Genomic DNA, 24,452 nt, shown 5'->3' with positions numbered 1-24,452 from the left:
TTTTAGGGACAGTCAGGTGATGTTTGGTGTTTTTAGGGACAGTGAGGTGCTGTCTGGTCATGGTAGGGGCAGTGAGGTGCTGTCTGGTCTTTGTAGGGATAGTGTGGTGTTTGGTTGTTTTAGGGGCAGTGAGGTGCTGTCTGGTTGTTTTAGGGGCAGTGAGGTGCTGCCTGGTGTGGTAGGGGTAGCAAGGTGTGTTGATTTTAGGACAGTCAGGTGTGGTTGTTGGTTGGGCAGCGAGGTGCTTTTGTTGATTTAAGGTTTATTTAGGTGATGTCTATGTCTTGGGGAAGGGCAGCTAGGTGCTGTCCGGTCATCCAAGGGGCAGTGAAGAGATGTTTGGTACTTTTAAGGGGCAAGGTGGTGCTGCCTGTGTCTAGGTTAAGGGGCAGCCAGATGATGCTTGGTCATAAGTTTTATTTTTGGGTTCCTTTCTCCTTTGTTGTTATTCAGCTGGTTGATAGTGGAGTGCCTTCAGACTTTGGGGAGGGCCTGTGGTTAGGTTTCCAGCTGTGTGTTTTCAATTTTACAGATTAGGGGTTAGAATTGTGGTGTAGCACAAGGGCTTGGTTGGGAGCTGCTTGGAGATGGTTGGGCCATTTAGTTCGGAGCATTGATTGGCGGTGTTCATCCATCCTCATGGTGGGTGATGTGATTTGTCGGTGCAAGGGAGGGAGACTTATGTCATAATCCGTTCTGGGCCCGATTATGACTATTAGTGTTGGGTTGGTTGAAGAGAGGGACATATATGTCATAGTCTGTGTGGGTTTGGTTATTGCTATGAGTGTTGTATTGCTTGAAGAGAAGGACATATGTCATAATCTGTGTGGGATTGATTATGGCTATGAGTGTTGTCTTGTGAAGGACGGTGATGTCACTAACATTCTAGGTGGAGTGTTGATGTGGTGATGTCACTGGGACTCTAGAGGGAATGTTGATGTATGTTTGCTGTGCAGGGTTCTACTGATGTCAGTTGGACCTAAGGTACTGGACTGGATGGATGTCCCAGTGCTTTCTCTACTTTACAACTAAGAGAAATAAACCTATATGTAAACTACATACCTTCTGGTGTCCATGATTGGGAAGGAGGCATAGTTTATATCAAAAGGGTTTAGCCATCAGTGGATCGCTGGTGCCCTCTTGTGGTCTAACGGTATTATTCTTAAGTGTTAAAAATGAATTTTCGACATGAATTGTACACATCTACAGTGACTTTGCTGAAAATATTGAGGAGGCCATGACATACACATGAAAGGGGACCCTGCCAAATCAGTGGGAATAAATGTGTCACAAACATTAGTGGGGGGAGGGGTGTGTGGGGGGTTGCAGGGAACACACACGATTGTGCCACACAAATTGGGGGAGGGGGAGGCGGTGGAGGACAAATAACCGTGTCCCAGTGTCCCCCCTAAAATTATGCCCATGCAAATCTAAACGTTTGGTAATATTTATTGCCGATTTAATAAAGGGTGACAGCTCATGGCGCACTTTCAGCACGCTCTGCCCTTGGGGGGTGGCCCTGAAACCACGAGCCTGATTTGCAAAGCGTTTTTTCAATGGGATTTTCCCATTGAAAAACGCTTTAGCGAATCAGGGCTGTATTTTGAAAAGGGAGGCTGTATTGTGCTAAGGGCAATATCTCACGTAAAGCGCATCTCAGACGGTTTGGACCAGGCTAATCTGCATGTCAAATGGGGGTGGGGGTACTTCGGGGACTGATGACTATGGTACGTAGAGGAGCAACTGAGGCTAGAGGGCGTGTCTAGCTGGCTGATTGACAGATGCAGTCGCTTTTAAATGTAAAACTTTAATTTGAGGGTCTCTAGTTCCAAAAGATGTACACGACTAACTGAAAAGAGGCCTTTGAATTTTTATTTTATTACAAATTACTACACATTAATATGAAATAACATCATTTAACCTGCCACTGGCTAATTAATATGTACGTTTGCCCATGCATACACCACAATCCCCTTTCCATACTGTTTCCATTCCTCCACATATTTTTACGAAACAGAAAGCTGTTCGCAAAGTGGATTTAAATGTGTCCCGGTTGCGCGCGTCGAAACAGTGGTGTGAAAGCTGAGGCGGACATTTTATTTTCTAAATCAGCCACAGAGCACTTCCTTTGATAAGTGTGGCGTTGGCCCTTTAAGGGTACGCACGCGACGGGGTGACGTTCACTCCGTCGCTTGTGCAGTTAAATAAACGGGGCGTTCCCGGTGACGACACAATCACCGGGGAGCCCACACTGATAACACTGCTGTCTCCGTGTCTCTGTGTCACGAGGGGTGGGGGGCTCACGGACGGCGGCATCCGGAGACCGCCAACAATAAGTACCATATAACTCACGCCATGGTAATTAGGGAAGCTTCAAATCAGCGCATAGGAAGGCCATGCCTTTTGCGCTATGTGGAGAAATGCTAAAGCTACGCACTTGCTTTTTGAAATTGGGCAACATTCCTGTAAAATGGGCTCCGGCGCAACCGCTCTATGCGCCAGCGTCCAACTTTGATTATAGCGAGACCCTGGTCTTTGCTACAATGAGCTCACCCTTACAGTAATCCAGGTGAGATAACACTATGCGCCTGACTCACAGAGCGGCTTCCAATGGGATTGTGCCATTATAAAATGCTTGTGTGAATCAGGCTCTAAGGAGCAGGCCAAATCCAACTCGTGGTGAAGGCTAAGCATACACACACTTTTTTTTATAAGACATTTTTTATTGTTTTTCATCAAAGGAAAATGGAAAAGAACCATATAAAACAAATAAACAAACCACAATCGCTTGACATAACAACTCCAGGGAGCAGGATAAAAACACAAGAAATGTGAAACATTTTACAGAAGTTCGGGCCGATGCATCAATCCCCCAGCCCCTAACAACTCTGCACCACCCCCTAATCCTGCTATCCCCTGCCCACTCCTTCCATTTGTCCCATACTTTCAAAACTTTACTGGACATCCCCTTGCGTTACATAGGGCTTCATTATGACCTTGCCAATATGGAAACAGCGGTGCCGGTAAGCTTACTGGCACCCTTGTTTCCAACCCTGCAAATTACAAGTTTGCCTGCCGGGGCCGCTGCACCGGACAGGTCTGACCCTGCTGGGCACAGTGGCCATGGTAGGCAGAGCCGCCACGGAAGCACCTGCACTGTTAGCAATGGTGCTGGTGCTTCCGTGAACCCATGGGGACTTACATTTACCGGCACCTAGCTACCCGGTACTTGTAAAGTCCCGGTGGCACCAGGAAGCTAGGTGCCGGTAAAATGTTACGAGTCCAGCGGCAACCCGTGGGTAGCACCGGCAGGGTTACCGCCGGACTCGTAATGAGGCCCATACCCTTCTCTCCAAGGTGAGCCAGTCATACAGGGGCGATCCAGTGATCCCCAAGTGAACGCAACCACTTTTTTGATTAGTCCCAAGGTCACAGCTAGGAAGGTCCTTTCGTGTTTAGTGAGTCCCCTCTATCCCCATATCCAGAGCAGAACACATTTCGGGTATTTGGGGACCTCGGCTTCCATTATGCTAGACAGTTTGCGTATACACTTCCCCACAACACCTGGACTTGAGGACAGTCCCACAAAGTATGACAGAACGTTACCCCCCCCCCCCAGTTCGCCACACCCTAAACAGCTATCACGATCTACCCATCCCCACCCACTTAGTTTTATACAGGAGCAATAAACCCTATGGAGAATCTTGTATTGTATGAGCCAGAACCTGGCCAATATGCCCACCTCCTGTGGGAACGTCAACATCTCCACCCACTCCTCAGACGCCATGTGACTACATCCCTCTACCGCCCATCTCTCAGGCGGGCCAGTTCCCCGGTACCATAGGGAGATATTACATGGTATAGCATTGATGTAACCTTCGTCTCTATTCGGGCTCGTAGTAGGTTCGCCTCCAGGGGGAGCTCATTGGGATATCATTTATGTCAGGAAAATGCAACCTTACTTACACCTTCGCTCCTCCCATGGCTGATTTCTGCATCCTCTCCTTTGCCTCAGGAGTTTTTCCCTTCCCCTGAGACACTCTCTTGTGCATCCTCTTCTCAAAAAACCCACAGCTGACCCTTCTTGCCCGGCTAAATATCGCCCAATCTGCATCACCCCCTTTCTGGGCAAAATCATTGAAAAGCAGGCCATTTCGCAGCTTAACCGTCACCCTAATTCTGTTAGTTGTCTCCACAACCATCACTCTGGCTTCAGAGCTGCCAGAAGACCGGAAACTGCTCTTCTGAACATCTGCTCTCCAACCTTGATCCTAATATCCCAACTGTCCTCATCCTACTTGATCTCTCTTCTGCCTTTGAAACGGTCAACCATACCATCCTGCTCAACCGTCTCCGTGACAACCTGGGTTTCACCGATCAGGCTCTGGCCTGGCTGACCTCTTTCCTATCTGATCGACCCTCTCAGGTTCAACCTGAGTCCTTCCTTTCATCTATCTCCCTGTCTACCTGTGGTGTTCCCTAGGGGTCCAACGTCTCACCCTGGCTTTTTAACCAATGGCTGGCAACTCTCACTCATCGCATTGCCATTTTCTGCTCCCACTTTCAGTGCTATGCTGACGACACTCAACTCATTTTCAGGCTTCCCTCAGCCACCTCCTCTCCTTCTCTCATCTCTGATTGCTTATCTGCCATTCAGGATTGGTGCACCGCCAACGATCTCTGCCTGAATGTCAGAAAGACGGAGATCCTCCTTATCGGTACACCCTCACCCTCCTTTCCTCTCACTCTCTGGCTGGCCTCCCTTGGCCCTCCTCCTACCTGTAAGTCTAAGAACTTCTGGGTCACCTTTGACTTCACATTTTCCTTCTCAGCCCACATCTCCAACGTCTCTAAAAAGTCAAACTTCCTACTGCACCTCCTCAGAGGTATTCTGCCTTTCCTCCCCTTCCCCCAGAAGCTCACTGTCTCTCAAGCCCTGGTTCTCTCTACGTTGGACTATTGTTACAGCCTCTTTCTAAATCTACCTGCTTCTACTCTCCTCCCTTTGCAACTTATCCAGAACAGGACTGCAACACTTGTACTTGGCCTCAAGCCCTGGCATTGTATCTCACCAGCCCTGAAATCTCTCCACTGGCTCCAGTGGCTGCAAGGATTAAATTCAAAATCATTTGCATTGTCCACAAGGCTTTCTGGGGCCTGAGTCCAATAAACCTTGAGCTGTTCCTTCGTAAATACCTTCCCTCTCAAGCTCTTCGTTCCTCTACCTATAACTCCCTTAGAGTCAATCGCTTCTCAAAAAAGCAAGCCGGGGGTAGATCTTTTCCTTGGCTGCGGCCTCCCTCTGGAACAGCCTCCCTGCCACTCTGAAACTTGAGGAAATCCATCTTCAGTTCCGGAAGCACCTCAAGACCTTCCTCCTTGCTTCTGCCTTCGCCCCTCCTCTCCCCTGCTGACCTGCTCTCTCTTGGCTATGCACACCTGGCCTACCTTCTGACTTCCGGGCCCAGGTACCCGGTCACCTTGTAACCATACAGCCCCCCCACCCACTTTCTTCTCTCTGCACTTCCCAGACTCACACTGTCTGTTGCCTCAAACCTAGCACTTGCCACTTGCTGGCTGCACTACTATTGTTTGTTGCTTGTTATTATTGATTTCCACTTCTCCCCCCTTCCATGCACTTTTCTCCTTTTTTTCTCTCTCATGCACTTGCGCATTGTCAATGCCACTCGGCCTAGTAAGATCATTGTTTTTGTTCTCCTCTGTTACCCTCCCTTGCCTTGTCGCGCTCTGAAACACTTGTGTACGAGCGCAATATACATAAACGATCATATCATATCATATCATACTGCATGCGATAGTTGGGTGCACCGAAAACGCCCCGCATCCCTGAGGGCGAACCTTTCCTGCAACAACTTGAATGGGAGGAGACCAGTCTCCTGCACCACATCCCCCAGGTGCCAAACTCCCTGTCTCTCCCAGTTCCTAAAATGGCCCATCTTAATGAACTCTGGAAGGTGCAAATTGCACCATAGAGGTTGGCTTAGCGTTGGTCTACCTCCCCAACCAATGTGAGTATGTGCCTCATCCCAGATCTGCTGCACATGCCGCGTCATGAGGGGAAGCCCTACCCATTCCCTTTTCCTACCGTAAAGTACCTGCAACGGGACCGTACCACCCATCCAGACCAACTCATAAGCAATGCTAGGCAGCCACGGATCCCTGTATAACCAGTCATTGATAACTCCCAACTGTGTAGCCTATTAGTATTGCTGAAAACAGGGCAGGCCAATCCCCCTCTCCCACACAGACCGCTGCACGGGTTTGAGGGCTATACGCACCTGCCCAGCACCCCACAGAAGTTCTCTCAAGGACCTATCGATATCTCCAAACACATTCCTGGAAGTGGGGTATTCTGTAGTACATATAGACATTTGGGCAGCGATATCATTTTAAACAGGGTCGCTTTGCCCATCAGACTCAGTGGTAAGGCGTGCCAGTGTGTGACATCTGACTTGAATATGGCCTTTATCGGCTGTAGGTTCAGATCAAGAAACTGCATAAGGTGTACACCCAGATGAATTCCCAAATACCTGAAGTCTGTCAGGGACACCTCATAGGGGCACTCCCGCGGGATCATCGCAGCTCCGCCATGCACGGGGAAAAAACCGACTTCTGTTAGTTGAACTTAAGGCCGCTGACCTTCTGGAAGTCACTCAATATCTTTGTCACTGCACGACAGGACACCTGCGGGTCACCCATATAAATTAACAGGTCATCCGCATATAGGGATATTCTCTCTTCACCACCCCAGGGCCACTGGAAGCCCACCCATTCCGTGCTTGTCCGTAGCTGCACTTCCAATGGTTCAACCGCTTAGATGAAGAGCAACAGGTAAAGGGGACAGCCTGTCTCGTTCCCCGCCTAAGGGAAAATGTCCCAGTGCAAAACCCATTGACCCGCACCTCCGCCACTGGTGACGGGTACAGCAGATGCACCCATGCTAGAAAGTTACCCCCAAAAGCCATATTTTCCATCGTTCCCCGTAATGCCTCTTAGTGTACCGAGTCAAACGCCCTATCAAAATTTACTGATAACAGCGCTTGTGGCCCTGCAATCGTAACAACCTGCCCCAAGGGAGTAGACTTGGATGGTATAAACCCACACTGGTCTGGGTGGATTAGACCCCCACAAGCCCCAGTAGGCAGCTTGCCAGGACCCTTGCTAGGATGTTTGCCTTCCCATTGATAAGCGAGATTGGCCTGTATGATGCACAGTTTTGCGGCAGCTTCCCTGATTTTGGAAGTACCACTATCGACGTCCTTCTGAGATCCTCAGGCAGCATGCCATCCTGCCTGCTTTGTAGGAACAACCGATGGAGTGGTCCAACAACTGCCCCTCCAAGCTTCTTCCAGACCTCCACTGGCAAGCCGTTCGGACCCGGGATTTCCCTGACTGCAAGTAGGAAATGGCTGCCGCCACCTCTTCTTCTGATATGTCCGCCTCTGGCCCCTCATGCTGCTTGGGCGTCAGTTGTGGGTTCTGTCACCCTCCCAGGTCCCTCTCCACTCTGTCGTGCCAACGGGCACTGTATAAAGATTCTTAATACCCCGCGAACGCCTACGCTATGTCTTTCCCCTCTGTCAGGACCTCACCCCTATCATCCACAGCGCCCTTACATGCCCGCAGCCCCTCTCACTACGATGCAGCCCCGCTAGCATTTTCCCTGCCTTGTCACCAGCTTCATGGATCTGGCTACATTTTAGCCAGTGTGCATCCCTCGCATTGTCCAATGCCACATTCTGGGGTGTTTCTTGTGCTGTTCGTATCTTTTGCTGCACCTTTAGAGACCCCCTGGTAACCATATCCGCCTCCACCCTCTCTGAGGCCACCTCTGCCTCCTCCACCGCCTGCACATGCAGCCTACGCTCTGCCGCCACCTGTGAGATCGCCTCCTCTCTGAGAACCGCTTTATAGCCTTCCCATATCGTAACCGAGCTGTTCACCGATCCCTCGTTGATTGTAAAATATTCCTGTGTGGTATTAACTAACGCCTCTGTGAATTCAGGAAACCCTAAATAATAAAAGTTCAATTTCCAGGAAGGCACAGGCATCTGTCGCCCACTCTTAAGTGCAATGAGCAGCAGGGAATGATCCGATACCCCCCTGGCCAGGAACGTCGACGATAGGAGCAGTCTAGTCTGGAGAAGGAGGGGTGCACCCTGGAGAAAAAACATTACCCAGCCTCCCCAATATGCAAACTCCTACAGGTGTCCAGACAACCCATAGCAGTGGAGAAGGAACCCAGTTTAGTAGGTAACTCTGGATTTCGACTCTCAATGTGAGATCCATCCACGCGCGTATCCATGACATCGTTGGGGTCCCCCCCAAGCACCCATCTGTCCGCCTCACCCATCACCATGAGCTTCTGAAGATCATTAAGTAGGCCCCGCGTGAGGGGGAGGCGCATAAACCGCCACAATCCCCCATGTGGCGCCCCAGAGCTCACCACCATGGATCAACACAAATCTTCCCAGAGAATCCGGTTGCTCCTCGATGACAGACAATGGCACCCTCTTGTGTATTAAAATCATGGTACCCCTCAGCTCTCTGGCGAAACGTGCATGGAAGGCCAGCCTATAATTTGTTTGCATGAAGAACTTGCAGTTTGACCCTGCCAGGTGAGTTTCAGTGAGGAGAGCACAGTCTGGGGAGTCCCTGTTAAGAAATTGCAATATCAACTTGCGTTTGATGCTCGAGCACAACCCATTGACGTTCATGTTAAGAACGTAACATCACTATCCCGTGCCATCCTCTCCAGGGTACCAAATATCCAGTAATTGCCCCCACCGGTCCCTCGCCACTACTGTATCATTGTACAAACCCCTGAAGGACGCACCCCACAAACGTTCTCCCACAGAACTGCCAAGCGATGCAAGGCTAACAATTATGCCAACAAACCAAAAACAGCCCCAACTCCCTACCCCCAGCACTTCTCCCCAAGTGAAGCACTTGTCTCCCTGGCTTGTGTGAAACATGAATGGGGTATTTGATGATTCAGCCAGCAAAAAACACCCCAATTGGGCTTGTCCTCCAGCCTTCTACAGTCCGGAGGCCAATTCTTTAAAGACACTTAATCCCGAGCATGAAACTGTCCCAACTGCGCCTGTGCTCAGTGCCGCCTCTCGTCTCTCGCACAAAGTTTAACCCTCCTCTCTGCGGTCCGAGTTGTGGCCAATATCTGCCAGAGACTTCGGGTCCTGCGGGAACAGGACTCCATGGAATGGGGATTTACAACCGCCACTTGTAATCTGGTGGTACTACTGCCGGACCAAGTGGCAGTAACAGTAATACAGTTTAGTGGTATATGGGCGGATTTACCACCCAGAGACCACCAAACTCGTAATGAGGCGCACTGTGTTTGTGTTCATGCTTATGTTCCCAAAAGGCTCTTTGATTTTATGCCAAAGTAACCATGAGGCTACTTTTGCGCTATGTGCCCCTCCCGTTTCTCATTTGTGACGATGTATGGAGGGTTGCGAGGACCCATTTCAAAATGGTGTTATGGCTGCTCCCTTACCCAATCGCCAAACCACTCTCCCCAGACTGTCTCGGGCAGCTGTGATGCATATATTATAATGCAGGTGTTCCCTAATACACATGAAAGATCTGAAATCAGGGAGCAACATGCCAATGATGAGTTAACACCTTTTAAAGAGGTCTGTCTTTGGCCAGCAACCGCACATTTGGGGGGTAATTCATAGAATTCAGCGCACAAGTGGCGCACAGTGTGCGCGTGCGAATCCCTGCGCCAGCCGCGTGCGCTAAAATCCATTTCCGCGCACAGCGTATTCATGGATTCCAGCCACCAAAACCAGCCGTGGCGCACAGTGGCGCAGCGACCCTGCAGCAGTGCCAGTTACGCCCCCAAGAACGCCTCTCGCGCAGGGAAAAGCCATCAATATACCCAATCCAGCGCAAAGGGCTGCGCTAACCCTGTACCAGCACGGCAAGCGAGCTACGTGTATCACTGGGGTGCGCGGGAAGTACCTCACGCGATTGGCCCCGTGCGAGCAGGGTATGCGTATTTCAGGGGTGCGCGGGAAGTTCCACACGCGATTTCCGCAGGGTACGCGTATCTCAGGGGTGCGCGGGAAGTGCCACACGCGATTTCAGCAGGGTACGTGTATTTCAGGGGTGCGCGGGAATTTCCACACGCGATTGAGCCCGTGCGAGCAGGGTACGCGTATCTCAGGGGTGCGCGGGAAGTGCCACACGCGATTTCAGCAGGGTACGTGTATTTCAGGGGTGCGCGGGAATTTCCAAACGCGATTGGGGGTACGCGTATCTCAGGGGTGCGCGGGAAGTGCCACACGCAATTTCAGCAGGGTACGTGTATTTTAGGGAGGCGCGGGAAATTCCACACGCGATTTCATCATGGTACGTGTATTTTGGGGTGCGGGGGAAGTTTCACACGCGACATCAGCAGGGCACGTGTATTTCAGGGGTGCGCGGGAAGTTCCACACGCGATCTCATCAGGGTACGTGTATTCCGTGGTGCGGGGGAAGTTTCACACACGATTCCATCAGGGTAAGTGTATTCCAGGGGTGCGCGGGAAGTTCCACACGCGATTGGGCCCGTGCGAGCAGGGTACGTGCATTTTAGGGGTGTGCGGGAAGTTCCACACGTGATTCCATCAGGGTACGTGTATTACAGGGGTGGGCGGGGAGCACCACACGTGAATTGCATGTGTGGGTCCTCCCAGGTGTTCCCTCTACACCCTCCACGGCCCCTGCAGGTGGCTCACACCACAGGGGCCTACCCTGCACATGTCCTGCAGGCACACCATCCACCATGGCCATGACCCCCAGCCAACCCACATGTCAACTTGCACTACTGCCCACCAACGCATGTCCCCCTGCACCCCCAGTCACCAGGGGCACCCTCCACCAGGCCCCCACCCATGTCTCCCAGAACCCCACCCCCCAGCAGTGCAGGGGCACCCACCACCAGGCCCCCACCCATGTCTCCCAGCACCCCCACCCCCCAGCCACCAGGGGCACCCACCACCAGGCCCCCACCCATGTCTCCCAGCACCCCCACCCCCCAGCAGTGCAGGGGCAGCCTCCACCAGGCCCCCACCCATGTCCAACTCATGTTCCCCACCACCCCCACCCCGCACCACTGTGGGACACCTGCCAGCAGGCCCCCACCCATGTCCAACTCATGTTCCCCACCACCCCCACCCCCCAGCACTGTGGGGCACCTGCCAGCAGGCACCCACCCATGTCCAACTCATGTTCCCCACCACCCCCACCCCCAGCACTGTGGGGCACCTGTCAGCAGGCCCCCACCCATGTCCAACTCATGTTCCCCACCACCCCACCGCCCAGCACTGTGGGGCACCTGCCAGCAGGCCCCCACCCATGTCCAACTCATGTTCCCCACCGCCCCCACCCCCCAGCAGTGCAGAAGCACCCACCACCAAGCCCCCACCCATGTCTCCCAGCACCCCCACCCCCCAGCCACCAGGGGCACCCACCACCAGGCCCCCACCCATGTCTCCCACCACCCCAACCCCCCAGTCACCAGGGGCAGCCTCCACCAGGCCCCCACCCATGTCTCCCAGCACCCCCACCCCCCAGCCACCAGGGGCAGCCTCCACCAGGCCCCCACCCATGTCTCCCAGCACCCACACCCCCCAGCCACCAGGGGCAGCCTCCACCAGGCCCCCACCCATGTCTCCCACCACCCCCACCCCCCCAGTCACCAGGGGCAGCCTCCACCAGGCCCCCACCCATGTCTCCCAGCACCTCCACCCCCCAGCACTGTGGGGCACCCTCCACCAGGCCCCCACCCATGTCTCCCACCACCCCCACCCCCCAGCAGTGCAGGGGCACCCACCACCAGGCCCCCACCCATATCCCCACCACCCCACCCCCCAGCAGTGCAGGGGCAGCCTCCACCAGGCCCCCACCCATGTCTCCCACCACCCCCACCCCCCAGCCACCAGGGGCAGCCTCCACCAGGCCCCCACCCATGTCTCCCAGCACCCCCACCCCCCAGCAGTGCAGGGGCACCCACCACCAGGCCCCCACCCATGTCTCCCACCAACCCCACCCCCCCAGTCACCAGGGGAAGCCTCCACCAGGCCCCCACCCATGTCTCCCAGCACCCCCACCCCCAGCCACCAGGGGCAGCCTCCACCAGGCCCCCACCCATGTCTCCCAGCACCCCCACCCCCCCAGTCACCAGGGGCAGCCTCCACCAGGCCCCCACCCATGTCTCCCAGCACCCCCACCCCCCAGCACTGTGGGGCACCCCCCACCAGGCACCACCATGTCTCCCACCACCCCCACCCCCCAGCAGTGCAGGGGCACCCACCACCAGGCCCCCACCCATGTCTCCCACCACCCCCACCCCCCAGCAGTGCAGGGGCTGCCTCCACCAGGCCCCCACCCATGTCTCCCCACCACCCCCACCCCCCAGCCACCAGGGGCAGCCTCCACCAGGCCCCCACCCATGTCTCCCACCACCCCCACCCCCCCAGTCACCAGGGGCAGCCTCCACCAGGCCCCCACCCATGTCTCCCACCACCCCACCCCCCCAGCACTGTGGGGCACCCACCACCAGGCCCCCACCCATGTCTCCCAGCACCCCCACCCCCCAGCAGTGCAGGGGCAGCCTCCACCAGGCCCCCACCCATGTCCAACTCATGTCTCCCACCACCCCCACCCCCCAGCACTGTGGGGCACCTGCCAGCAGGCCCCCACCCATGTCCAACTCATGTTCCCCACCACCCCCACCCCCCAGCACTGTGGGGCACCCTCCACCAGGCCCCCACCCATGTCCAACTCATGTTCCCCACCACCCCCACCCCCCAGCACTGCGGGGCACCTGCCAGCAGGCCCCCACCCATGTCCAACTCATGTTCCCCACCACCCCCACCCCCCAGCACTGTGGGGCACCTGCCAGCAGGCCCCCACCCATGTCCAACTCATGTTCCCCAGCACCCCCACCCCCAGCACTGTGGGGCACCTGCCAGCAGGCCCCCACCCATGTCCAACTCATGTTCCCCAGCACCCCCATCCCCCAGCCACCAGGGGCAGCCCCCACCCATGTCTCCCACCACCCCCACCCCCCAGCAGTGCAGGGGCAGCCTCCACCAGGCCCCCACCCATGTCTCCCACCACCCCAACCCCCCCAGTCACCAGGGGCAGCCTCCACCAGGCCCCCACCCATGTCTCCCAGCACCCCCACCCCCCAGCCACCAGGGGCAGCCTCCACCAGGCCCCACCCATGTCTCCCACCCCCCCCACCCCCCCAGCACTGTGGGGCACCCACCACCAGGCCCCCACCCATGTCTCCCAGCACCCCCACCCCCAGCAGTGCAGGGGCAGCCTCCACCAGGCCCCCACCCATGTCCAACTCATGTCTCCCACCACCCCCACCCCCCAGCACTGTGGGGCACCTGCCAGCAGGCCCCCACCCATGTCCAACTCATGTTCCCCAGCACCCCCACCCCCCAGCACTGTGGGGCACCTGCCAGCAGGCCCCCACCCATGTCCAACTCATGTTCCCCAGCACCCCCACCCCCCAGCCACCAGGGGCAGCCTCCACCAGGCTCCCACCCATGTCTCCCACCACCCCCACCCCCCAGCAGTGCAGGGGCAGCCTCCACCAGGCCCCCACCCATGTCTCCCACCACCCCCACCCCCCCAGTCACCAGGGGCAGCCTCCACCAGGCCCCACCCATGTCTCCCAGCACCCCCACCCCCCAGCCACCAGGGGCAGCCTCCACCAGGCCCCCACCCATGTCTCCCACCACCCCCACCCCCCCAGCACTGTGGGGCACCCACCACCAGGCCCCCACCCGTGTCTCCCAGCACCCCCACCCCCCAGCAGTGCAGGGGCAGCCTCCACCAGGCCCCCACCCATGTCCAACTCATGTCTCCCACCACCCCCACCCCCCAGCACTGTGGGGCACCTGCCAGCAGGCCCCCACCCATGTCCAACTCATGTTCCCCACCGCCCCCACCCCCCAGCACTGTGGGGCACCTGCCAGCAGGCCCCCACCCATGTCCAACTCATGTTTCCCAGCACCCCCACCCCCCAGCACTGTGGGGCACCTGCCAGCAGGCCCCCGCCCATGTCCAACTCATGTTCTCCAGCACCCCCACCCCCCAGCACTGTGGGGCACCTGCCATCAGGCCCCCACCCATGTCCAACTCATGTTCCCCAACACCCCCACCCCCCGGCAGTGCAGGGGCACCCACCACCAGGCCCCCACCCATGTCTCCCACCACCCCCACCCCCCAGCAGTGCAGGGGCAGCCTCCACCAGGCCCCCACCCATGTCTCTCACCACCCCCACCCCCCAGCCACCAGGGGCAGCCTCCACCAGGCCCCCACCCATGTCTCCCACCACCCCCACCCCCCCAGTCACCAGGGGCAGCCTCCACCAGGCCCCCACCCATGTCTCCCAGCACCCCCACCCCCCAGCACTGTGGGGCACCTGCCAGCAGGGCCCCACCCATGTCCAACTCATGTTCCCCAGCACCCCCACCCCCCAGCACTGTGGGGCACCTGCCAGCAGGCCCCCACCCATGACCAACTCATGTTCCCCAGCACCCCCACCCCCCAGCACTGTGGGGCACCTGCCAGCAGGCCCCCACCCATGTCCAACTCATGTTCCCCAGCACCCCCACCCCCCAGCACTGTGGGGCACCTGCCAGCAGGCCCCCACCCATGTGCAACTCATGTTCCCCAGCCAACATGTCATCACAATCTAGATCCCTGGTCCCTATGGTCAGCCTCCAAATGCAAAACACCCACCCGAGTATTGCATCCACCCACTCATAATTTGCAATTACATCACAGAACACCAATTGCAAGTTCCGAAACAAACACATTTCCCTCACATACACCCAATGGGTGTCAGTGAATCTCAAAACCCATATCATGAAATGCATGAAACCAATGAGATACCACACATTGAAGTTCACCAAAAAAATATGTATTAAAGGAAACATAAATAGAATAAAAAATGAAGAAACAGAAATGTGAATGTACAAAAAGCAAAACCAAAAATAAAATTCCAAAGTAATGTTGTCCAAAGTCAATGTCCACAAAACAAAATCCAATGGGAAATAAAAAAGAAAGCCATTGCTCCATGGTTAAAAAGTGGAAAAAAAAAATACAATCCAACAGTGAACTATGTACATGGGAACAAGCCAGGGTCCATTATCCCAACAAAATAAAGGAAACCTATCTAACTACACTAACTAATAAAATAAACTATATACAAAAATGTGGCCAATGTCCGAAAGGTCCAAATAAAATCAAAACAAAAATGAAACCTAACACTACCTACATAACTATGTACAAGGGCAGCGGGCTAGTTTCACGGCTCACTTGTGGATGTCCCGGGCCAGGGCATCATCGAACTCCTCCTCAATGTCCCGTAGGCGGTCCTCCTCCATGGCCCCGAGGGTCCGCAGGGCCGTCGACGTCTCCACCTCCAAACCCCTGCAGATTGCCTCGAGGCACTCGGCCCGCCTCAGGGCCCTCCGCATGGAGTTCTCCGCCCTGACCATTGTGAGCCGTGCCTCTTTCGCCCGCTGCCGCTCCGCATCTATGGCGTGGCCCACCGCTGCCACACGGAAGACACTCTCTGTCCTGGGTCCTCCTGCCCTCCGGCCGATGCCTGCCCCTCCGATGTTGAAGGCCCAGAGCCTTCATGGCTCCCACCACGTTGCTGCTGCTACTGTGCCTCTGCCCGTGCACTGCCTCCTGCTGCCTGCACATCCTCCGCTGGCTGGGGTGCAGTCGTAGATGTGGCCACCCCTGCTGGACATCCGACTCCCGACTGTGACAGGGATGCCTCCTCCACCAGCCTGGCCGCACCATCAGAGGCAGCTCCACAGGGCACCCAGGTGACTGATGGGTGGGAAGATGGCACAGAGGACGACTGGCGCGTAGGGGGTCCAGTTGAGGAGAGGGTCGTAGCAAGCCCCATCAGACGGAGGAATCCGGCCTGGGTGACCTGTCCCAGCAGGCTGACGTGGTCAACGAGCCATTCGAGATGACTTGCAGTCTCTTCATGAAAAGACTGCAGGTCACCTCGCATGGCCCGTTGTCGCAATGCCACACCAGCCAGGACAGGCTCAACCCGGACCTGGATAGCCAAGTCCGCAGGCAGAGGAAGGCCACTTGACGTGAGCTCAACCCCTGCCTGAAAACGGGTCTGGACGTAGGCATCCCTGCTGGTGCAAGATGATGCAGGGACAGGATCAGGGACAGGATTGCACACAGGCACCTCTGCGGCGGCCTGTGCTGCCTCCTGTCCCCGGTCCTGCACTGCACCACTAGCACCAGCGGGATCCCCACCTCCAGACCCCGTCTCTGGTGCTTGCACGGCCTCCTCCTCCACCAAACCCCCCACCAACCTGGATGACTCCGTGCCATCTTCCCCTGTTGGGCCCGGTGGGGTCCCAGCTGCCCCTTCTGCTGCCGAGGAGTCCAACTCCAACCTCCGCCTCTTGGACCTCCTCCCGGCAGCTGCGGCCTGGGACGCAACACCGGACTCCTCACTCCCCGACGAGATCACAACATGGGAGGGGAGCCGGGCCTTGCGTCTCCGGCTGGCGGTGGGATCCCCGCCGCTGTGCTCCACAGCACCTTCTCCGCCCTCTTCATCAGTTGACGCTGCAGACAGGGAGAAACAAAACACAGGCATCAGGGCACTGTACAATGGACACATACACACATGACAGTTGTACATGAGTGGCATTGGCAAACCTCAGACATGTCATCACAATCCCCAACACACATGTCATTACAACTCGCACACATGAGCCATACCACAGCCATATCGCAACTGCCACCACCATCCATACACATACAACAGCATGAGCAGCCAAAGGTGAGCCAGACATCACATGCAACACAGGAAGTGCACCACACATGTACACACACCACCACACTTGCATGCATGTGTACACCTCTGCCAAGTGTCGCAGTGTTCAGACGGGCATCCATGTCACATCTGCCAATCAGGCTTCCACATACCGCTGTCACATGCATCCATGTTGCATCACTGTTGCACCCTTGTCAAATACACACACATGCACATGTACACAGTGCTGATACATGCAGCCAAAAACAACATACATGCGTGACATCACGGACATGTCTACTTACATACACATTCATCCAAACATGTGTGCCCATACAACTGCATTTGGCATGCAAGCCTACACACACAAGCACCATCCATGTCTCACACATTCCAGCCCTCGCATGTGTCAGCCCCACGGCCCTGTACACCCCCACCCATACTCGACCCCATACAAACAGATGTGCAACCTGCACACTACTGAATAATCACCACACGCACTGCTCACAATCAGGATGCATGTACACTCACCGCTCGACTCCAGACGGGTCTGCCTCTCAAGGACCTGGACGTGGAGCGCTGGGGATATGCGTTCCAGGACCCTCATCTGTTCTTCCGACAAGTGGCCCGGCGCCCCTTGGCATCCGCTGCCTTCAAGAGGCGCCGGGCCTTGTTCAGGGTCCTGGACCTGAAGTCCTCCCAGCGCTTCTTGACATGTTGTAAGTTGCGGACTGCCACCCCCTCCGCGTTGATGGCAGTCACGATGTCAGTCCAGATCCGAGTCCGTCCTTCCTTGTCGGCACGGGAACTTCCGAAGAGGGCATCATACTGCCCCAGGACTTGCTCCACCAGGACACCAACTTCGGTGGCACTGAAGCTGGGGCCCCTCTGCCTCTCTGGCCGGGGGCTGTCAGTGGTCCCAGATGGTGTTTGCCCCAACATGACAACCCCAGAGGCAGAAGTGGGTGGGCAACTGGGTCCTGGGGCTGGGCTGTGGAGCGATGGAATCCCAGTCGGGAGTCTTCGGTTCCAGCAGGGGTGGTCACAGCAACAGCACCCCTGGCTGATGTGCAGGCAGCAAATGGCAGGGCACGTGGGCAGCAGGCAGTCAGGCAGCAGCAGATGGCAGGTGGGAGCGTGCTCGGGGCTCTGGGGGGCAGTAGTTCGGCCTTCTGGGCAGGAGCGTGGTCTTCCGTGTGCTTACGCGTGGCCAGCTTGATACAGAGTGATTTGGCACGTGAAAAATCTGCACGTCAGCGTGTACTTCGAGGAAAGGCCCTTAGCGCGTAAGCGCGTCTGCACGCATACGCATTTTCATTGGACAGAAGGCCCCTCAAGCGCAAGCGCCCCTGTGACGTGACGCGTACAGACGTGCATGGGCATTTCAGCGCGCGTGAAAAACTGCACGTCCGCGTGTAATACGAGGAAAGAGCCCATGCGCGTAAGCGCGCGTGGAAAACTGCACGTCCGCGTGCAATACGAGGAAAGGGCCCATGCGCGTAAGCGTGCGTGAAAAACTGCACGTCCGCGTGTAACACGAGGAAAGGGCCCATGCGCGTAATTGACGTGACGCACGCGTGCGTTTCCCTCAGCACGGGTTAAAGGTGAGCGGACCCAGCAGTTCGCTGTACGTGCCTTTCGTGGAGACCGACGTGTGTTGCTGCTTCCTGTTGTTTCGCGCGCCATCACAACTTCACAGCTATCAAGGACGTATCTCTTCTATTGGCGGGGGTATTGGCTACGCGTGTTTTTCTGCATCGCGCTAGTCAGACGGTGAGTCGCACACGCTGTTTTTCCCACTGCGGGTGCCCCTGTGTATCGCACTCATTTTCGATGTCATAGTAGCCTGCGTGTCCCACGCGTACGCGTTATTCGTGTTACTGGGTGCCACCGCGTACTGCGGGGGGTTGAATCCACGCACGTAGGCTGCAGGGTTGCGTGCACGGTTTTACTGCAGTTTTGGGGTGCCTGAGCGTTGCGTGACCCGTCACCACATCACCGGGGTCACATACAGCCTTGCAGGTGCAGGGGGGCTGTTAACATCTTGCTTCCCACCCCCTTCACCCCAATTGCCCAGGTCAATTGTGGTGTACACCTCCCATTGGCACCACTCCATCTGTGCCAGCACTACTACATCTGTGCCATGGTTGGGAGGCCACCAAAGGTGAGGGGCGCCTCAGCTGGGCGTTCTCCTCGTGGCGGGCGTGGTCGGGGACCTGGCCGTGGTGACCAGGGAGTAGGGGGACTCCAGGGTGTCCAGGGCAGCCACAGAGGGGGAAGAGGCGGGGGTGCGCCACTTGAGCACAATGTTGTGCCATGTGTCGGTGCAGCCATGCCACCATCCCCTGTGGTTCCGGGGGATGCAGCTCCTGCATCTGGCACTGGCACCCATATGACCCGGCAGTCCGTTCCATCGACTGCCACGGGCCCAAGGGTAGTGGTAGCTGCAGGTGCAGCTGTGGACACCGCCACCCAGGCTCAGGGTCTGCCAGCGCAGGCTGCGTTGGCACTTGAAGAGCCCTTGGTAGATCTCCAACAGGCCAGGGGGGAAACCATAGGGGCAGGCCGGGCTGCTCAGACCAAGACACGTGTCCCTGGGGCAGTCATGTCATCTGCTGCCCCGAACAGCCGGGTGTTGGCAAGTGCAGGGGCAGATGCACCCAACAGCACCCCGGTTGTGAGTCTGCCAACCAGGACCGTTGCGGTCAATGACCCTGCCACAGCTGATGTTGCTGCGCAGGGTCCATTAGTGGGCACCCAGCTGCCACTGACACAAGTCAGGCCTTTGGTCATCCCTCCACCTGCCACTCCCTTGGCTCAATCCACCGAACCCACTGGCCATACTGGTCAGGGCGGCATTAGCCAGCCAGGGTCTGCGCCACAGTCCAAGAGGAGGAAGGTTGCACCTGCAGCACAGGCTGGGACCCCACACACAGCCACGACCTCCTGCACGTCGAGGAAGAAGCCTTTCTGTAAGCAGGAACTGGACTTCCTCGTGGACTACGTGCGGGGCCACAGCCGTGACATGCTAGTGGGTGCCAATAGTCAGACTACGGCTGCCCAACGTGACACCCACTGGAAGCATGTTGCGGAACATGTCAGTTCATTCGGCCATGAGGTGCGCACGGCGCAGGAGTGCAAAAAGCGTTGGAATGACATCAAGCGCAGCACTAAGGCCAAGCGTGCCTCAAATTACAACTTGACTCTGGTGACTGGCGGTGGGCCTGCACCAGAGGAGGAAGAACTCACTCCGCATGAGGCTCTCGTTGCGGAGTTCATACCACCTGAATTGGTCGAAGGAGTGGGAGAGATGCTGGACTTTGATGCCCAGTCCAGTGAGTGTTGATGCGTGTTTGTTGAGGACGTGTGTGTTTCACTTGTGGGATGTGTTGTGCATGATTGCTGCTACATGTGACGTGTACATGGTTCTGATGTGTAAGTAATGCAATGCTCCCGTCATGCATGTCTCCTCTGCCTGCATGCAGGACTCCATGTGGGCATGCTCCCTTGCCCCTCCTCCGCCACTCTGCACTCCAGTTCCACCTTTGCACTGGTCTGCACCAATCTTGCCAATGTGTAGTTTCTTGTTCATGTGTCCTGTGTAGATGCTAACTTCCAGCGTAGAAACTGCCAGACATATGCCGTGTGGTACAGCCTTAGTACTCGATGCAGGGTATCTCACTTGTACTGTGCATGGGTCAGATGTCCTGCAGGGACATGAGTGCCCATTCATGCTCCATGTGCATTGCACGCATGCCCCTATGTGTCCTTGACTGGATGATCACTGTAATATGAGTCATTGGTTACATACATTGCCTGCCATCTCATCGGCCTCCCCATGTCAACTGTGGCTCAGTCCTGCGTTGCACACATGTTTAGGCCCTGACAATCTGTGTGGCTCACAGGCCTCAGCCTGTTCAATGGCCAATGACTCTGTCCAACTCTTGTGTCTTCTTCACACGTGGGCGGCCTCCAGAGTTTTCATCATGTGTCCTGCCCACTGTCCCAGCATCATTTGCAGTGTTGTAATTTGAATCACATTAAGCTGTTGATGCCAGTCAACACTGCCTGTCAATACACAGGTGTATGGTCAGCCTTTTGATACCATGCTAGGCATCCCTGCTTTGGTACTGGGGTGGAGGGGTGCTTGGCTTCTAGACATGGTACACATTGAATGCACAATGCACGTGATGTCTGAATTTGACATTGCACTGCCTTCACATTTCCTGGCACACACCATGTAGTGCTTGTACATGTAGGTAGTGAGTGGCGTACACATTTTCTGCACTGCATAGACCCACTTCCATGGAAACTGCCACCTTTCAACAGGTCTGATCACAGAAGCTATTCAAAGTAGACCCAGCATGCATGCCAGGTCATATGTTGTGTGTCACATGTCTGCCGGATGCCTTTGCTGTCGGTGTGTGTGTGTGTCGTGTGCTTCTGACATGTGTATTGACCTTTTTCTCTCTATTTTTCAGGTGATGACGCAATGGAGGCGGAGGATGGTGTTGTCATGCCAGACACAGGGTTGGTAACACCACATCAACCCGGCACTAGTGGGGGTCGTGGGGTGGTAGGCCACGAAAACCCCCAAGTGCTGCAGTCCATCTTGTCTCTGGCTGCCTATGAGTCCAGCCTTGATGACGACTCTGACGTCCATGTTGAGTTGGATGAGCATCAAGTCCATGTGTCAGGGGTGAGTGATTCTGATGTGGACACTCCTCTGTCTGCGACACCTGCACTGAGGGATCAGACAGTCTTGGTTCCTCCGCCCGTGGTGGATCGGGACGCAGGGTCACCCTCCACACCAGTCACCGATGTGCCTGGGACATCACGTTGACGGGGGCATGTAGTCGTGCAGCCGCAGGCGGTGCCAACACAGCGAGGACCCCCGGTCCTTGGGTCCCGCAGGGGTCAAGCCCGGCAACGCGGTCGCCGCGCGCAACCGCTGTATACTGAGTGGGAGCAAGGCATGACTGCCAATTCCGAACGGCAGGGGGCAGCAATGGAGAACATCGCTGAGAGCATGGAACGTGTGGCCCGATCTGTGCTCCCCCCTGCTAGGCAGGTGCTTCTCCAGCAGCAGGCGGCACGGTCCACGGCCCGCTCGCTCAGGCTGGGCATGGCGGCCTCAGACATGGCACGCCAGGCTGAAATGTCGTCTCTGCGTCAAGCAATTGCTGCTCACGCAGAGGCGCACATGGATGCCCTGAGGGAGGAGTATGCTTCCCTCAGATCCACTCTGGGTGTCCTTATGATGTCCCAGAGGCAGCAGGCAGAGGAGAGGTTTGCACAGCTTGAGCATACCATCTCGGCTGAGCTACAGGCTTGCCGGGAGGTGCAGCGGTTGTCCAGCCAGGCCTTGCAGGAGGAACTCCGTGTTACACGTGCTACCTTGCAAGAGGAAGCACGTGTATCACGTGAGGTTCTGCATGCAGACCTACGTCACATCGCCACACAGAACCAGGCTCACCCGTCCGGCAGACTTGCTGCCGACGAGGGGCAAGCTGCGGCTAGGCGTGGCCAGGCTACTGTGCCACGTCCTCCTTTCCAGGATGAGCCAGACTCGGACGACCATCTATCTCCCACATAGGTCGTGCTGTGCAGGCGTTGAGCCCATGGAGGATTTTTTTTTTGGCTCAGCAGCATCGCATGTGGATGTTGAGCAGCACCCTGTACCTCCCCCCTCCTGGATGCCTCCCCTCCCCCCCGGGTCGTATGTGGCCATTTTTGATTTTTCTTTTAGTTTAGTTAGTTAAGTTTCTGTTTGATAGTTAGTTTAAATAGGTAATGTAGGTTTTCCATAGTTAGTGTAATTAGTTAATAGTTGAGTTAGTTTAAAATTGCTAGTCTATTGTGCTTTCATGTGACGGTGCAGTGCTTTGTGGCTTTTGAAGGCATCCACTGTCTGTTCCAGCTGGGCCCTTCATGGTTGTCTTGTGTATGTGTTTGCTGCTTGGGGTCCTTGACTCACATATGCCACTCCTGCCTCCCTTATCCATGGGCTCGCAAGGATGGTTCGGTGTTACAGCATTTTACACAAGGGCTTTGGACTGTCATTTCTGTGACATGTCTGGTGCTGTGTGACTTGTGTTGACACCCCTAGTGGGGATGATTTAGGTGTCATTGTCCACTGTTCAGCTTTTGCTAGATGGGGTGTGTCATGATTAATGTGGACATTGATTGCTATGCATTGTGTAGTATGTTTCATATCTTTCCTGTACATGTGCTTGTTGCAATTCATGCTGTAGATAGTGTTCCACACTTTGGAGGTGAAAGACGGACTGATGGTGTGTTTTGTGATGTGACTCTCTGACATGGTCAAGTAATGAGATGCCCGATGAGACACACACAGATGACTTTGAAGCATTAATCATGTGTTTCATGCCATTTCTGCAGGGGGATGAGCCTCCAGAGCACCTTTGCCAGCAGACATGGCCCATTGGACGACGGAATTCTGGACCCGTTTGTTGGTGCCCACATGCACATGTGTGCACAAGCAGAGGCACAGTGATTGCAGACCCACATCCTTGAACTGCTGACATGTTCCAAGGAACTCCAGGCAAGGTGAGCATCACAGGGGGGCCACGACACAGCAAAGCTTGCACCAGGCGAGTTGCACATGCAGGCTTAGTCACAGCACTGAGGGTGAGCTTAGACGAATATTGATGTTGAAGCACACAATGCAGCTCAGATGTGTTTGTGGACTGATGGCTGTTGATAGTAGGGTTGTCTGGGACACATGCAGGGGCAGTGGCACATACCCTCCGGTACACCAAGGTCCATTGAGGCATTTGTATCAACCATGTAGCCTTCCGAGACATGGAAAGGGGCAGCTCACAGGGACATACAGCAAGGGACATACTCGGGTGCAGTGCATGTCTTTTCCACGTACTTCATGATAAATGCACTGCCAACTTTGTTTCGGTCATGGTGGTACGCAACTTGCTCTGTAGTCATGGCTTGCTATATGGGTCTGTCTGCTTACCCAGGGAACATTGCATGTTGTGTGAATTGTGACACATTGGTGTTCCATTTGCCACGCACCCACCAGCGGCTGACTTACTGCATTGACTGTGTATGACCCGTCACAGGGGTGATGTTATATATGGGTACGAAGCATCGAGCACAGATTGTCTGTTTGTAGAGTAGTTTGTTGCTATGGGGCATGTTTGGTGTTGTGTTTTTGTGTAATTGGCACGTACAGGTTGTTGACTGTGGCTCTCTTTGCAGCATTGCAGTGCTCCTGTAACCGGACCTGAGAGTGCGCAGACAGGAGGCCAGCACTCAAAACCAGAGCTAAGTGTCTTGTTGTTTTTCTTACGAACTGCTCTGCATAGGCTTGCTGGGGAGTGTACTGATGCATGGATGTATGCGTGGTTCAATTTGGTATGTTTTTTTCTCACTAATCACCCGTGATCCTATGCAATTTTGAAACCTGTACCCTCTACCCGGTGTTCCTGCTTCCCGTGCCTATCCAAGCAACGTTCCCTGACCCTCTTTCCCCACTGGGGTTGCGGATGCCTGTGTAAGCCCCGAACTTGCAGGCGCCAAAACCCTAGAGGGGGTGGTTGGTTCGTACCACTCCTGAGCC

The sequence above is a fragment of the Ambystoma mexicanum genome, chromosome 5q, assembly GCF_040938575.1.
Source record: "Ambystoma mexicanum isolate Mex_15411 chromosome 5q, UKY_AmexF1_1, whole genome shotgun sequence".
Taxonomy (NCBI): domain Eukaryota; kingdom Metazoa; phylum Chordata; class Amphibia; order Caudata; family Ambystomatidae; genus Ambystoma; species Ambystoma mexicanum.
The sequence above is the reverse complement of the archived record's forward strand: the minus strand, read 5'-3'. Positions refer to the sequence as shown.